Raw genomic sequence first — 17,969 nt, 5'->3', positions numbered from 1 at the left:
TCGGGGTGAGAAAGGCGGGACGAGCGGGTGGACGAAGGGGAGCGGGTGGCTGAGGGAAGAAGTGAGAAAACACAGAGGGCGAAAGAGAGAGAGAGAAAGGGAGGCTGCTGGCAGAGAAAGAGGAGAGAAAGAGGAGAGAGCTCTCGGCTTTCGCGAGTATTATCTTGTCAGCGTGGATAACGACACCTCGGCGTCGTTCTACAGCCCTCATCAATTATAAATCCCGGCTACCTCTTACTACCAATCGCGATATCCCTATCTCGGGTCCCGCAATCGCAGATCGAGACGTCTCATTATCTCGCTAGTCGGCCATTGCGGTTTCGTCACACGCCTCCGCCCCCCACTCATGACGGAATGGATTGATAGAAAATATGACAACGTGTATCGGTGCGGATATTGATACTTTGTAACGTTCAATGTGAAATACTTATCAGAGGCTACTTTGATCAACTTTGATCAATAAATTGAAAAGCATGGAAAAGTGATATTACAAACGCTATTTCTACCGTTTTCTACCATTACGTATGCCATCCTCTTGAGAATTGAATATTAATCGTGTACTTACGTAATGGAATTAGAAATGGAAGCGGATGAGAATGATTGGGGTTGTACGTTGTTAAAATATAAAGCAGTATTTTAGTAAAAACGGTGGATGTAAGAGACAAGAGAGAAATAGCAGTACTATGAAAATTACTACTATTGCTGGAAGTATTAGATTCACGCATAAATTAATTCATTGTTTTTAGATTCGTCCGTTCTCTCATAATTATTTAAAATTGAAATATTTTTCCAGCAGTTGTATTATAGTAGTTTTGACAGAGTGCTTATTGTATTCACGTATTCTAATATCACTCATCCATCGGCCATTTTCTCAATTTTTTTAGGTTTTTTTCCTAATATCAAAATGACATTATACGTACACTTTCATGTTTATCCTACATTATTATATGATATTTTGGAAGAAAGTGCAACAGCATTACACAAATTTATTTTCCAACTATTTATTAACTAATAATTTAAAAATATTAATTAATGCAATAGAATTCCATTTTTATAATGATGTTAAATATCTACAATAATATAAATGATATCGCCTTTAAAATAATACACATAATTTCATAAACGGAAATACCAGATAACTAGAAATTCATTGTTTCAATTTTGTAACACAAGAAAAACACTTAATTTTATTTATAATTAATTAAACTGTTGTCCCTAAGTTTTAGGATATCTTCTAATATTTAACACGAACTACATACTTTTTTATTGCTCTTATTTTGTATTTATTGCATCGTAATTGTATAATGTATACTACTAAATATAGTAATAATATTCGATAGCGTTTTTCAATAAATGTTACGAGTGGATATCCTAATATCTGTGATCATAATGTATATGACAATATTTCTACATGAAGTAAATGACTCAACTTTTGTAGTATATTTTTCCATCACAGTGAGACGCGTTCGTGCAAAGACTTTGGTTTTACTCGCGATGTGCAAACAGATAAACGCTTGTACCCGCTAATAGTTATTAGTAGTGGACATGTTCTTTACGAGGAACGGTAGCCAGATTATTTGGTAGCCGCTTATAGCGGTCCTTGTTGATTCACGTTGTTGTATAAACGCGCACAAACAACACCATAAGTAAGCAGTGGACAAAATTGAAATGCCAACGCGCTCGTTAAACAGCATCGTAATGTCCTCGATGTTCAGCCGACAAGTGTAACTAATTACGAGCCGTGTTTATAGAATTCAGTGTACGTGCGGTTCACCGATGAAACGTGGAATTCATACTGAATCATCTCTGGCTATCGTTCGTTCAATTTATCGTTGTTTGTTAACATACAAAGAGTCGTAATAATAGTTTGTCATGTCTTTGTAATACAAAGACGTGTCGTAACTTCTAAACGAAGTATTTCATTTGAAAGAGAAAGATATTAAGTTGCCAGGAGTTGCTCGGTCCTCGTTACATGTGACTTAGTCTTCAATCTGTCAAAAACGGCTGGTTTCGGATCTTTCTGTTTTACAATTACTATACAAGTATGAAAATATTATTGGCAAAATTAATATTCATTTTTATGGAAACGAAATACGATTATACGTAGCTTATTTATTTATCTTACAATATTTTAATTGAGACCTTACAGGTTAGTCGTGTGCGTCTTCTTATATTGTATTATACTTACGTAAAATTGAAAACAGTCGTTTGACAACTGTTAAACTGTTAAATTAAAAGTATCGGAAAAAGTACAGAGGAAAAAGGATTATAATTACGAGTAAGGATCAACCCACTACACGTTAATTGTAGTTAAAAATTGCAATTAAGTTCCTCCATAAAATAAAAATGTTCTTCGCTAGAAATGCGAATTACAATATCGACGAAGGTAAAGCTTGGTGCGTCTCTAAATTCAGTAAAACGCCAGCTATGAGTTGCGCAATCCTTTCAAACAGTTTTTTTTTACAAAATTCCGAGTACTGAAAATCGTCAAAAACGTGGAGCTGCTCCGTGCCAGGGTGGCTGTTGACGAAGCGGCGAAAGTCGTAGAATCGTTGGAGAATGTACAGCTTTTGGTTATTAGGATGGACTAACGATCCCGTCATTACGAAAATCAAAATGAATGGACTTTGTCGGTGTGTCTGAAACGTAGAACGATTTTCCTTGGTAGCCGCAAAGAATTCTTGGGCCCTTTTGGCCATTTCCCATTGGAGAACGAACGAAGGTGAAGCAGGTCCACTCCTGATGGACGAAAGGTGTTTCACGTAATGAAGGGTTCTAGTCCGCCTAATAAAAAGTCTCTGCCACTGCACCCGCCTTGTCCTCGTCTATTCGACTGATGGATACGATAAATACACTCTCTTGTCGCAGGAAATGATCTTTCTCCCGGGATGTTGTCATAGTTATAAAGCAGATACTTGTGGTTAATGACGCGAACGATGACACTTTGAAAATTTTGAGAAGTTTTCGTTTCAGGCAATCATTGCGTCGAACGACAATTCGCAACACTTTGAGATCAGTTGTACTGATTTCTGAGGTTCCGTGAAATTGCGAATTTCATGGCGCGGAGTCGAGTGTGCTTTTGCGGATATAAGAAATATTCTATACTTCCTACCTCCGAGGACGCAATTTCCGGACCACTTATGCGAAAGTGCGCGCTGGTTACGGGGTGGGAAATGAAAAATCTGAATACGAACAAATTTGAAAGTTGTTAGATTTTCGAAATGTTAAAACCTGTATAATTTCATATTTATTTTAACACCTTCGAAAGTGAATTTACTAGAGCTGAAGCAGGATAACGATTTTTTATCCTTAGGAGAAAAGTAATAAATATACATATATATTACACGTAACGATTGAATATCAAGGTATACTGTTTATGGGAGAATTTCATCTAGAAATATTTACTTACGATAATTGTTATTTATTAAAGTCATGGTGCTGATAATTTTGTTATGAATATACATATTGATATAGGAGAATCATACCAAGTTCGAAATCAACGTCGTGGCTTAGACGTTAGATTTAACAATAATATTAATTGCATATTTTGGAAGTATATGCTTCAATAAAAAGAAGCTAAACATACATACCAGCATTTATTAAAGGATTAAATACGGTTTATGATGAAGGGCATGTTTATCGTAAAGAAATACAAATCTAATTACTTGACAATTTTCCGGATGGGTAGATTTGAATAATTACACGTTTAGTGAAAGCGAAATGCCATCATGTTACGACACCGTTGTGACATAGTTGTCTGTTAGGTTGCCTAACCCTAGGAGCAAGCATTATGTATATTAGGGTCGGTTAACCCTTTAACGGATACCCTGAGCTTGGCATTCATCAGAGAACGTCTGGTTGCTCAATTTTAGGTGCAAATGGGATGTGGTATTCTGTCTTCATTATTCCTAAACATTTTACACGTTATCTTAAGTTTAACTTGATACTTGATACATTCCCATAACACATAAATAATTTCACGACAAATGAAAACCAAAAATGTTCTGTTTAATTATACAAATTATTTACAATACAATGGAAATAAAAAGATTACTTAAAAAATAAATAACGAAAATTGTTCAAACGTTAAAAGTACAAATACTTTATGCATGATTATCATTTTAACTTTCCTTTCTTTTTTATCGTTCTATCTTCCTAAATGTTAGTAGGGTTGAAATCTAGAGGGTTGATACTATTGGCACCTCGCGAATAGTACCATTCAGGACCGAGTGAGTCGCTGGCTGTAAAAAAAAGTTACCCCTTAAGAAAGAATTCTACCGCATCGATGCGTTAGAGGGTCGAAAAGGGTGAGCTGTTTTATCGACCCCTAAGCTCGTTCACGAGCCAGTGTCATTTATGAATTCACCACTAGATCGTTCTGACGTGTCAAGAGTTTTCAAAATCACGTTTCAAGGATTTATTAAATTACCTCGCTTTTATTTTACGATCTTCAATCGGAGGGAAATAATTTTAAAATGATTAACAAGTAATTATCTGATTTCGTTTATTACGAAGTTTTAGATGTAAAGAAGTTTTTTGTAGCAATGATTAATTAATCCTCAGCGGAGGTCATCAAGTTCCTCCCCATTGTTTGCCGAGGTAAGTTTAAGGACGTTACGTGATTGAATTTTAATAGACCATTTGAATAGACCTTTTTAAGGGCACAACGTAACCAATGTATTATGATTTTATGGAAGTGAAGACATTATTCACATTTCTATTGAAAATTCTACTAGTAAAATCTATTAAGTTCATGTTGTATTAAAATCATTTTTTAAAACATTCGTACATTGTAATTAATATGTTTTGTAATTTATTATTAATTTTCTAATTTGTCATTTGTCGTATTAATCTGCTATATGTACCATATTATTTATGCCGTATAGGTAATTGGAAAGCAAAGTGAGAAACAATTTAAGAAATTTTCAAAAACAGACATATAATTTTATAGAATCAGTTTTGATAAATAAATTTCAATTAACGTTATATGTCTACAAATCCTGCCTCTAAATTGAAATTTAGAGATCCATATATTTAATATATGACGATTTTATGCTTCATACATTACGACAAAGGGGAAACATTTTTAAGGCTTATAGTTAGGAAATCGAATCTTACAATGAAAAAAGACCAAAAATTGCGACATAATTAGAAAATTTCTCCCTTGAATCTTTCCTAGAAATTCCTTCTACGAATCATGAACTAAAGCTTCGTTTAATCCGTAAAATCCCAAATTGAAATTGAAATAAATTTCCTTGGAAAGTCAGCGTACTGCGCAGCATACATAAAATCATTCAAATTCGTAAGAAATCTAAATTCTACCGAAGACAACAACGCAGACTAACACGCGCGAACAAAGGAAGAAAAATTGATGTCAAGATCACGATTTTAATTTGAATCAGCCGAACGTGTGAACGTGGCCTGCGAATCTGTTCTTCGAACGTACCGTGCGGACATAGTCTGCGAATTTTGACTTTTGTTTCAGATCCTCGTTCAAACGTCGCACTATGCAACGTGTTTAAACAACACTTGGAACTTTCACCGCGAATCGAACGATGAAGCGAATTTTAGTATTCGCGATTTAAATGGCGACCGTTCCTCGGAATGCAATATCACACGGATAATAACTCTTGTTTTATTCGCCGGCACATGGTGCTCTCCTGTTTACGACTATTATAAAATACATATAGATATGTACATGTACACGTGTATCAGGAGGCTGTTCGTGTCCGTTTCGCGGCGGATGTATCGCGGCGGGGGCAGAAATATCTCGAGCGTGTAATAAAGCACCGAGAAAAATGTCGAAACTCGAAACCGAGACGAAGCGCGAGCTGCATAATGTACGAGTATCATACGTCACAATCAACTGCACGCGGCGCCAAACGCTTATTTCTCGCGATGGCGCTGCCACGCTATGAAATTACACCAACTTGACTTACGTTCGGGAACGACACCCTGACGCAGTCTAAAACTCTGCTGGCCTAGCCGGGTAAAAATAATTTTCTCGTATATTTAATGCCGTATTTACGTCCATCGCAGCCCCCGGCTAGATCTGTGTTTGCCTGGTAATGAGGATTTCCCAAGGGGTTAACGAGAAACAACAAGGGGTGGTAAGCGTGTTCTTGATGAACGGCTGAAAAATTTGTATTATCGCATCGTTTGGATTATTGGTTCTATTTTAAATAATAAATAAATGATGTATAATAAACGACGAATTACGTACGAAGATCACAGATGTAATATTCAAGTTATATTTCAAATCTTTTATAAGAGTAGTATTTTAAAGTTCAATATATCGTCAGCTACATAGGAACTATCTTTCCATCTGAGTCATAATCTTGGGTGTTTGACAAATATTAAGAACATGGTTTACGCAAAGTAACATTTGTGTTAGTATCAACTTATATTTACATTAATATAGAAACCAAAGATGGAGTATACGTTCGAATTTATTTCCTTCTTCGATAATTTACAGTCATCGAGCGATATAAAGATCAGGAAATTAACAAAGATGAACTTATCATACTTTTTCTATGTGTTCTTCATATATTTCTTCCTTGGATTAGGTGAAGTATTTAAAATGAAATGGATAATATGTTTATTTTATGTAAGAATTTTCTGATCAAATTAAGCTAGCGATATACACAAACTTATGGATTGATCTAATACTACCATGAATCCTAAGATTTGAGCGAATGAGAGTTTGTAAAAGTTTTTTGAAACTCAAATAAGAGGAATGTTAGCAAGTTTTCATGCATAGCAGAGCACAAGTGACATCCATAAAATCGTTCAAGTCGATAATTTCTTCATAATTAAATCTTGTTAAGTGGCATAAAAGACAAGATAAATATTTTTCTTACAAACATGAAAATAATTATTAAGTTTGCGAAAAATCGCTCATTAAACAACATTGCTTACCTGCACAACAAAAATCCGACAATCTATCGTTAATAAAATAAAAATCTCAATAATTGGTTAAGTGAACATCCAGAAGATACTTACGTAGCATAAAAATCCAAACATTTCGATCAAAATTCTCAAACAATCTCTAAAATATGTACTCGATTATTCTGTCTCAGAATCAGATCTCGCGTGTTAAAACGCGAAACAATGTATCCGCTACTAAAGCGTTCGATAATCGTCAGACAAGCCCTATCTACCGAATTGATCGAAAATATGATACCATATGCTAATAACTCACGCATGGCTCGTCGTGGAAAAAAGGACGCATAGGAGAAACGAGGTAAGAAATTAGGGTAACAGCGGTTAGGCTTACCGCACGGGTCGAGCGTATTATGCTCGCGAGGACGAGTATAAAGGTACTGGGATTTCGCATTGTGGTCGCGTTTTCACGACGTTGGAGGAACAGGGAGCGCATACAGCAGATCTCGCGTAAGGTCAGGCAGAGGCTTTTAAACGATCGTGGAACGAGACAGAAGCCAGATAGGGTTGCCTCACCGGATGAGCGCGAGAAGGGCACCACAAACGCGATATGTACCTGCGATGCTGCTGTCCGATCGAATCAGCAGCCGGCTCGTTTCATCGGATATTCGACGTACAAAAGCAAACTCCGCGACTAGGGAAGCTCGAACAACGAGCCACGAGCCGCAAAGTCGTGCCCTGGTCCGGGATCGGTTTTCTTGTTTACCTTGGCATCTGTGCGCGGCGGGCACGTTAAGCCTCGCCAACATCTATGGAATTTGTTCGAAGGAGAAAATGTTCTAAGCGGTGTATTTCTTCGACTCGCAAATGCCATTGATTCCTTTATTTTTTCCATAACTTTTTTTTTTGATAGAATTAGATATATTGGTCAAGCATATTGCATAACGTGATAGTGAAAAATGACAGACAGGCACAGATGGGGACCGATGATGACGCTGCCCTTCTTAATTGAAATATTCTATTGGGTTGGCAACTAAGTGATTGCGGATTTTGTCAATACCACCTAACGACAAAATCCGCAATCACTCAGTTGCCAACCCAATAGATATGTCGCGTGTATTTCATTTTTTAAGGTGCGTAGAAATATTTGAAGTTTTCTACGTTTTCTTTACTTTTCGAGTAAAGTTACGTTCTACAGGATGTTACGGAGTAACAAAATAACAAAGGAAATAATAAAATACGAGTTTCTTCTCAGTGTCGAAATTGTAGATGGAACGTTTTGGTTAAGAAGGGCGAGGTTGCGTTGTGGAGAAATTTCAATGTATTGTTTTCGATAATAGATTCGTTGCTCGAATATTATTGACGAGGCAGTTTGAAGAGATGATGCGAGTGAAATTGGAGAATTAGTTAATAACATACAATAATGCTTACATCTATGCTTACAAGTAAGATGTCAACATCTATGTATCGAGATATGCAAGGGATTTTTTAGGGTAAAATAAAATTACATTATACATATGTGAGTTTCGCTTGTTCATAATATTAGTTTATATTATTATGTATTTAATAATTTTATTATAGGAAATCTCTGTAAAGGATAAAATTCATAAAAACCGTAACAAATTACACATTATTTTATATGTAACAAACATTTCAAAGGGAAACAGTTAGAACAACAGTAAAAAGATTTCTTTATTTGTGACAAATGGCACTACCAACATGTACGCTTTATTTGGCAATTTTTTAAGATGCTTTCAGCTTCGAACAGAGAGCTCCGTTACTTCGCAAAAAAAGCACGGCTAAAAGTGAAAACGACAGAAGCTTCGATCTTTCGAAAACACATATTTCATACCTACCGTGAAAGCAGTATTTTCACGACAATCGCGTGCACAGGATGAAAAAAACTCGATTCGTCGGTAAAACAAGCGACGAGCAAACAAGGTCAGTGGAATAGGAATAGCCATTGGCTTTGAGCTACGAGTTTGTCGATTGATCGACATCGGCTCCAAACCCATCAATTGGTCGAATTCGTCCCCCTTCTGGCGGACGGGGTGGACGCATTTCGATTTCCACCCCCTGCGTGCGAGGGTGCGTTTGTCATCAAACGGCTCGGCCATGCTTGAAATTTCGTGCGATACAGCCGTGGAATATCGATATTCCCTGCCAGCGTTCCCGGATTCCTCAAGGACGACATCAAAGAACGTTATTCGCGACGGATTACATTCACCGGTGGAACATACACGCGTTACTTCCTATCTTTATGATAAAACTCGATGCTCTACGATCTTACCATTCGTAGAATCTAAACCGAACAGTAGACTGCAGAGTCTGCTGGTTGTCCGATTCCGTTTCAATCGACCACTGTTTCATTGAAACGAGAACAACTGACCGGTAAAAAAATCGTCGACATATTCCATGATTATGCCATTTTCGTTCGATTAAATGCAACATTTATCGTATATACATACAGTGGCTCACGAAAGTACTGGAACACTTACCATCGAAAACTTTTACGTTCACGTTTTACGTGCTATGTAAATCATTTTGAGATTTCATTGACGCTGTAATGCAACCAGATTATCACGGCTGCATTTGCAAAATTTAAAACCAGTCTAAAAATGAATGCTAAAATTGTGAGATATTTAGCGCAAATATATATATATTTTATTTATTTATTTAGTAAAAAATTAGTATATCATGGACAGCCATCTTAAACATATAATAAACGTTAGATAAGGTGCCACTAAATATCGCTGGGTATTAATTGACATCCGATATTTTGAAATTAGGCCCACAAGGAGCATAGCGGGAAACTATTGTATTTCGTTCTGAATAACATTCTGCCAATTTCGCCATTCACGATCTCCATTCGATTTATCATTCGCCGTAAAGACAGTGAAAGAAACGAACGACTTCCAATCCCTGCTCCATGAACAAGATCGACTCAGCCAATTTCGATCTTTCAAATAGAAAAAGACTTAAGAGTTTGAAACCAACAGCGCACACTGTTCTTCCGTCACGTGGTGGGAAAAGAGACTTCCGTGAAATTGGCCTCGATGTCACCGAGAGAAGATAATACCGAAGCTCGACCAGCTCTCTCTCCTCACTACGATGGCGAGCTCTTCTGCTCGCGCGAGAATCTATGCTGGCATAGCGCATCGTGATTCTGGTTTCGAGAGAATCCCAGTCTCTTACCCTCTCTGTCCCACCCCCGAAGAAATAAATCTTCGGCCCGGGGCTCTACATCACCGGTTGGCAAGCAATTTGGGCCCCGACGATAACTCATACATGCATCGATAGTACCTGTTCCCCTCTTTTCCTCGCGTATCTACGCCGTCGCGTCTGTGTGCGCGTTCCCGCGCCTGTATACGCATAATATATTATGTATGTACGTATATAAGCCGAGGAAACCGACGGAGAAGATGCACGATGATTCGGTGGCCGTGGCACGATCTTTCGAACGGGCGAAAACGAGACGAGAGCATCGAGATACGGCCAGGATCGACGAAGAAACGAGACGTCACGGTAACAGGGAGGAACGAGCCGATGGAGAGAAAGATCACTGCCAATTTTTACGCGGATCTCGATTTTGAATCGCGTCCAATCGATTAGAGGCAAACGACGATAAGTTTTTGGCTTCTGAAAGCGAGCGTGCGTTGCGGTCTGCGATCGTAATTATTTTTTGACCACTTTATGGGTAAGCTTTACGTACGTGGTTCTTCTTCCAATTATTTCTGTACGTGTTGCTGCGCGAATGTTTATCCGGAGTTTATGTCGTTTTGTACGTATGAATAGAATTTTCATTGATTGTTAGTATGTTTGCTTTGGATAGGGTTGATAGTTGGTTTGTATAAAAGTTACGAGTAGGAAGTTTAATTAAGCGATTGATTTGCTTAATTGGCCTTTGTTATTAGAGATATATTGCTGGTAATATTAATCTGTAATATAGAACACGATTATTCAAATAAGTTGATCTTTGTTTATAAAATATTAAATAGACAATTGGTGGATGTTCTGATATATTAGCCTTACAAGACACTTTATCTATTAATCATCTCTTTCGAGACTTAATTCTTAAGAAGAAAATTTCGACCTTTACAATTTCAAGACTTAAATCCTTCCATTTCCTATATAACAAATAATTAATACTAAAAAGATTCGAACAGATTATTGTGAAATTAAAGAATTGGTAAAAGTTATTATTTTCATTAAGAAATAGAATTATCTGTAAATATTTAACTTCAAAAGACACGAGTATTTCTTTTATATATATTTTTTTTTAATAAAAGCAGACTGTGCTAAAGATATAGAAAAAATATACTATCTCTTATTAGTAATATCAGAAAGAGGAAACTCCGGCATTTCTAGTGTTAAATTAATCTTACATAAAATCGTAGATACGTAAAATCTCGTTTCCATAGCGAGCGAACCAAAGAATATCGGAGTCGTCTTTCGTTCAATACGCTCTCAACATCCGCAAGCGCATTTCCGGATATGGTTTGTACGTTACGTAAGCGTATCGCTCGGTTTCTTACGTAAGCTCTGACGGTACATAGGTAGTTTCGTACGTCTTTGCATATAATTAGAAGAGCATTGAATCGCCCCCCATCGGACGTCTTTTCACCATGAAAAAGCAGGATGGGACCACGGGGGTAAGTCTGCCTCGCATCCGAGTCACGGGGTCGTCGATTCTCGCTCTCTTCTTTTTTTTCTTTTAGCCTTCACAAAAAAGAGGTCTCCTTCGTTCGATGAAAAAAAGGGTTGAACGTTCCTTTCCTAACCGGCAGGTACATGCCTGTGACGTGTTCTAGAGCATATGCATATTACCTGACAATGGTCCATCCGGAAGAGGGTAACTGAATTAGACCAGTACCGTACGAAACCGTCACCCTGTCTGATCGTGGAAATAAAATAATCAAGGACACTATATTTTTATCATCAATCACGTTGCATGAAATTTCCGTAATACTGTTTGGTTATTTAAGTAAATCGAGTTAACGGAAATATTGGAACTCGTCATATGCAGAAACATATTTTCCTCCACTCTTTACGCAGATCGGATCGTTTAGATCCAATACTATTTTTTTCTTTTTGTTATCGTAATCGTCCAAATGATCTGAAATAATTCTGAAATATTTATAAATATCCTCGTTACATCGTATGATTGTTTATTAAGTGAAATGTTTGAAACCTTTTGCGATGAAAATAAAAATCCGGAGGATACAGATAGAAGGATGAAATCTCGCACGAATCCTCAATGATTTAATTCGCCTGTAGTGGGCAGATGTATTAAATCGCATAATCGGAGATTAAAAATAAAAGCCAAGGAACCATACGTATTATCAAATTAAAACTTAGCGAGGTTATAACTAGGTATCTAATTATCTAATTGGTAAAATTATACAAATTGTTCTTATATTTCTTAAAAGAAAATCCTATTTGCCCCTATCTGGCGGCCTATATTCTAAGAAAGAGACGAGGGAAATCGAAGTTACGGTCCTGACGGAGCAACCCTTTCCTTTTTAGGTCCCGTCTGCTTCCTTGAAAATCATCGGCATAAATTATGCATGCAGGTAGCTGGTATTGTGCGACCGGTTACCTCAGCGGGGCCCGATGATAAATTATTGCACATTGAGAATTTCGGGACTAACGAGGGTACGAAATTTGAATATCGTTTCTCGCGCTTTTCATTCTCACGTAGCTCTCTCCTTCTCCCTCCTTTTCTTTCATTTTTTCTCGCAGCCCTTCGCGCGTCTTTGCGTTCCTCTCTTGCTTGCTACGCGCAGTCATCCCGCTGGCCTACCTGAGATCACGTCGGCACAATGACTTCCTGATTTGATTTATCGAACGATTTCTCTTGTATGCGAGAACTTGCATTTATCAAACGACTTTCTTTCTGCCCCTGGAAGCTTGTATCCAACGTGATGAGACTTTTCCGCGTCGAAAGTGGGACAAATTGACGAAACTTCAGGGCTACGTTGGTTAAAACATTTGTTTTGTGTTGAGCTACATGCGCTACAGACGAAAATGTTTAAACTGACTTATAAGCTCCTGGGTTCCATAGAAGACGATTGGTAACGATTTTAAGTTTCTGCGTGGTGTGACACAAATTATTATATAGACCATTTATCTATGAAATTATCTGTTATTATTATTCGGTATTCATACTCCGCAAACTCTTACGAGCAAATCTTTTCTTAAAATTATAACAGAACTTTAACAGCCAGCATTCGTATTACTCGTACATCGATCTTACTAAATAGACTGAAATACCAAAATACAATTGATATAAGATAACAAAGAGATGAACTCTCTCATAGTTTCTATATCGTCAAATTCTCAATTTCGTTTCCTTTATAATTACATGCTTTGAAATTCTCTATTTGCTTCCAAAATACTGTACTTAATATAAAAATCACCAAAGTACTATACGTAATTTAAATCCAACGTTTCCTAATTTTATGAAACGAAATTTCAACTACCGATACAATTCGAATAATCAATATTCGTCACGAATGTAGTTGCTATTTCGACCATATTATAAAACAAAGGATTAAAAGAAAGAAGAAGGAATTACTATAATGTTATCTATACGATTTCCAGCCAAAGCATCCAAAGTCAGGAAAATAAGTCGTCAAAAATTCCGTGGTCAGGATGTGGTATTCGCGAATAGAACACTTCAAAGGGCCACCGAACCGAACCGCCCATCGGTGGAAAACTACACCCTTATAAACAATCGAGGGCCGGCTCGTTGGAGGGGTGGATAGGCATTATGGCCGCCAATTCGGACCCAGTGCCCCTATCACGAGTGAAAAAAATAATGAGCTTCCTACTTTGACCCCACCATTGGAAATTTTAGCCGCTATGGAGCACCGTACGCGCGAATCGGTTGGAAAGAGAAGTTTGAAGGCAAAATAGAGACCAGGAACGAGACTATAGGGTTAAAGAGGAAAAGAGACGATTTATTAGAGAGAAGAGAAAGAAAAGAGAGCGGAAGAGGAAGAACCCCATGCGAGTGATTTGCATACACGGCCAGCCGGCTGCACGATGTGAGTCAGTTTTATCGACGAGGGGTTAAGTCGAGTCGTCTCTCTGCTTTAATGAAGTGGCGTTTCAACGACGAACTTTTCCTTTTTTTTTTTTTGCTGTACTCTTTTTTTCACCGCATGGGCTTTGTAGAAAAAAACCCTTTGTGGTGAACACAAGGGATGTTCCACAGTTGGGATAGTGCGAGTTTGAAGTTGTTGTGTCATGTCGGTGATCGGTGATGTTGTACACGATGTAACCATATTACAGGATGAAAACATGAAATTTATTTTCAGCTGGGGAAGAGTAGCCCGTTTAAAAAAGTAACTGTACATGGTGTTTTGAAATTATTTCAAATCGAGTCGGTTAGAGATTAGAAAATGGCAAGGAAAAGAGAGAAGGCTACGAGTACAAATATCAGCAATTAACGAGAGCGCAATTGTTTTCGTTAATTTCATTTCCTTGCTCCTGGTTATCTTTCGTACGTGCACGAAAGATATTCATTTAACCCTCATGGCAAGAATTTTTATTGTAACGAAATAATTACGCACATATACAGCTTCGTAATAATTCCGTAAATGAGTCTACTTGATGTTTTTTGTTTTTCAAGTTAACAATCAGATTAGTATTTATTGAATTTATGTTTCTACAAAATTAGCAATTAGATTTTGAAAAGACAACACTTGCGTTCTAAATATACGAAAATCGTATTATACAACAATAAACATTCAAATATAAACGCCCGTGCCCTTAACAACAACGACTGGTCGGTCCGTGATCTTCCATTCACCAGTTCCTACTTTGGTCACAAAATTGGGTCACCATCTTTCAAGAACGAGCGTACATTTATTCCTCGCAAATTATTGATCGTCGAAAACAACCATTCTGTCTCACAAATATATCGAAGAAACTGGGCCACGAATATTCCTTGTTTTTCTCTACGATTAAACTCAATCTCGTCTATTTGACATATACTATGGTCAGTCTTCGAATAATTATAATATTTTTCGTAAATAATTATGCAAGAAGATTTATTATCGAATCAACCACTTCACCGTTCGTACGAACCGTGTCTTAAGATACGTCACGAATGCTACTACAATACGACGACACTTGGGACGTTTTTCTTCCGTTTGAGAATTCTCGACGCGAGATCGCGAGTGGCACGAAAGCACTTAGCGGCGTTTTATTAATTACTGGTACGAGTTAAACGAAGGAGAATCTAGGCTGGATGGAGGCGAGAAGCAGCAGCCATCTTGACGCCTGCGTGGAGAGGCGCCGCGACGCTCTCTTGGGGCGTCGTGTCACGGGGGCGGAAAGGGGATGTGCTCTGCGCGGAGAGGCCGATTCTCGGAAAAAGTATTGACTAGAAAAAAAGTGACGAATGTGGCCACGATTTTGATTCGCGAATTTTGAAACAAATTTCACTTCCGTATTTCATTGAGCGTTTTTAATTTCCAGTCATATGTCTAAAATAAAGTTATAAAATCTCTAACGATATTTCTATGCAAGTTTTTAAATTTGCTTTGAACAAAAATATAACGCAAATAAACCTATATTATATATTTCACTATATTTTAAAACAGCAATTTCTGAATTTTTCAGGAGCTCTGAATTTAAACGCAATACACGTACCGTGATTGCTTCGAAGAAAGATTAAGTTTTCTCTCTGAAATTGTGAAAAGTTAAATATCACGTGTAATAATAGCAATTTTCTAGTAATTTTATCGATAAATTTCTTGAAACACGTATTTCATTTTTCTACGATACTACGGCAATCGCTAAATACAGGAACAAAACAGGAAGCGCTCGAGGTTTGTGTATCTCGATAACAGTATAACGATGGAATCGCGAAAACAAGAATATCTTTCCATAGAATTTGATTGGGACGTCGAAAGGCTTCCACATTTTCCTGAATATATTTGCGCGCACATGTAAATATTATATTATACAAGCTATGCATGTACGCGTGTATATTCGTCTACGGTAGATATATCGTATATATAGGCAGATGGGACGCAGACGCCGGCGTCGCGACGTTCGACGGTACAGTTCCCGTCGGACGGTCCTTCGAGATGGTAGGATTCGGTCCCGGATCCACTCTCAGTCCTTTCTACGCCTTCGTCCTGACACATCGTCCTTCCCCCTTATTCTTTTCTTGCCAAACTCGAGGCGAGCGGCACATGAGATTGTGAACGATATTCAGTGCCTGTTTATACGCGAATATAAAATGATTTATTCCGTCTCAAATGAAATCCTACGAAATTAAAACTTCCAACGCTCACGACATTCGATTTACATTTATTAGAAAAATCTGATAGTGAAGTGATCTTTCTTTTCCTTTCACAAATAACTTCTAACCTTATAGATTAACTTGCTCGATTCGTAAAATATTCATTTCGTTCGATTTTACTATCATTTTATCGTAGAATCCCTCGACTTCGACGTTGAAAATAAGACACGATGTTTTCCATTTTCGCGTATCGTTTACATACAGCGAGACGACTGGTGATACGCAAACGGTTGCCCGTAAATATTATGTTACAGATCGAACAAAGATCGTTGTTGTCGGACAAACGATGTTTTTATTTTTTGCCCGTGTTCCGTTGCCGAGTGTTTCCGAGGGAAGGCAACAGCTGATTGTTTCCCTCTCACGGTACGTCGAGCATCCCTCGCCTCGAATTAATTACGTCACCGCTGCCACCTCCCCGCGAGCAACCCTCCCAGCGCTCTTAATCATCCTCCCTTCCTTTCACCGTCGCTCATTCATTTTCACTTTCTCTTTCAGTTGCGTCGTACTCCGCCCGCATCGTACATTCGCTGTCGTTATTTACCTATTTCTGTCCGCGTTCCGACGGTGTTTCGAAAATTGACACGACCACGCGTTCGTTCCACGACAGAATCGACGTGTTCGCGGCACGACGCCGCTGACTCGACGCGATGATCCACGAGAAAACGAAGATCGACAGGTAATTCCTCACGGCGACTGTCAACGGTAAGTGTTCTAGAATTTCTCTTTTCTATATTACTCGTATATATTTGGTATTTGTTATTGAATTATGGTGTCTAAAACAAAAGAAGAAAAAAGAAAGAAGTAAGACACGAAAATTAGATGGTCTAAGAGTCTAGATTGATAGTCACGATCTAAAGAAGATTGCGCGAAAACGATGTTAAAATCGATGTTAGTAGATGTCGATCTTCCCTACTCCAGCCGACTATTGGAATATTTACGATGTTTATGAGACGCAGGCTAAACGGTTATACTTTTGCGCGAGTAATAAATACGATTTCCTTGACGGGGGGCGGAGCGAAGAACCAGGCACAGAAATTGATAAACGCATTATGGCTGAGTTGAAGCGGAAACGGAATCTTTAATTTAGAAACTGGAATATTCCGGAGGGAATATCACGAGGACGTTGAACGGTTGTGATCTAAAGTAGATCATTCACTTTGCTAGTCACTTTCTTAGTTTCGTTTTATCTGATTTTTAACCACTGACTCTACGGAATTTCTCTTATATCGAATATTCCAATTAACGAGCATCTTCGAGGGAATTTTAATAACTATATACAGAGCGAAGGACATTTAAAAATATCGAACTCGTAACAATTTAGGTTTCTCAATAACAGCCACTTACTTCCAATCGATCTGAGTGATATGATCGATTAGTTGAAATTAGTAAAGTCCAATTATTTTTAACTGTTTGCAATCTGTACTCACGAATAGAACAACGATTATTCACGCAAGAAAAATTCTATCTTCCCTTTCGTTTATTTTTGTGATTACGTACGAAAGTTAGTCAATTCTCTATTACCTCTCACTTTCGATATCACTTTCGGTCCCTCTGCATCGAGATTTCGTGTTAAACTGACACGTTTCCGATGACAGGAATCCGCGAGGCCGTTTTGTCGACTGTCGGGTCGACAGAGGGTGGGGAGGAAGACACCGGTTGCACTCATCAAACCCCCTCTCTCGCTACCCTCTTTAACCCTTTAACCCCCTCTACCTTTCCATTGTACTTTCTGCATGTGTAATTGCGATCTCATACAGGCGACGATAGG

General features: G+C 37.9%; 1 protein-coding gene across 1 annotated transcript in view; it reads right to left on the bottom strand.

Annotated features, from left to right (window-relative positions):
• The window catches only part of LOC126920134 (UPF0489 protein C5orf22 homolog), a 420,270-nt gene that overhangs the window by 41,882 nt on the left and 360,419 nt on the right, over positions 1 to 17,969 (bottom strand). The window lies entirely within an intron of this gene.

The sequence above is a fragment of the Bombus affinis genome, chromosome 1, assembly GCF_024516045.1.
Source record: "Bombus affinis isolate iyBomAffi1 chromosome 1, iyBomAffi1.2, whole genome shotgun sequence".
NCBI classification, from domain to species: domain Eukaryota; kingdom Metazoa; phylum Arthropoda; class Insecta; order Hymenoptera; family Apidae; genus Bombus; species Bombus affinis.
Note: the sequence above shows the minus strand (reverse complement) of the source record. Positions and strands in the feature narration are given on the sequence as shown.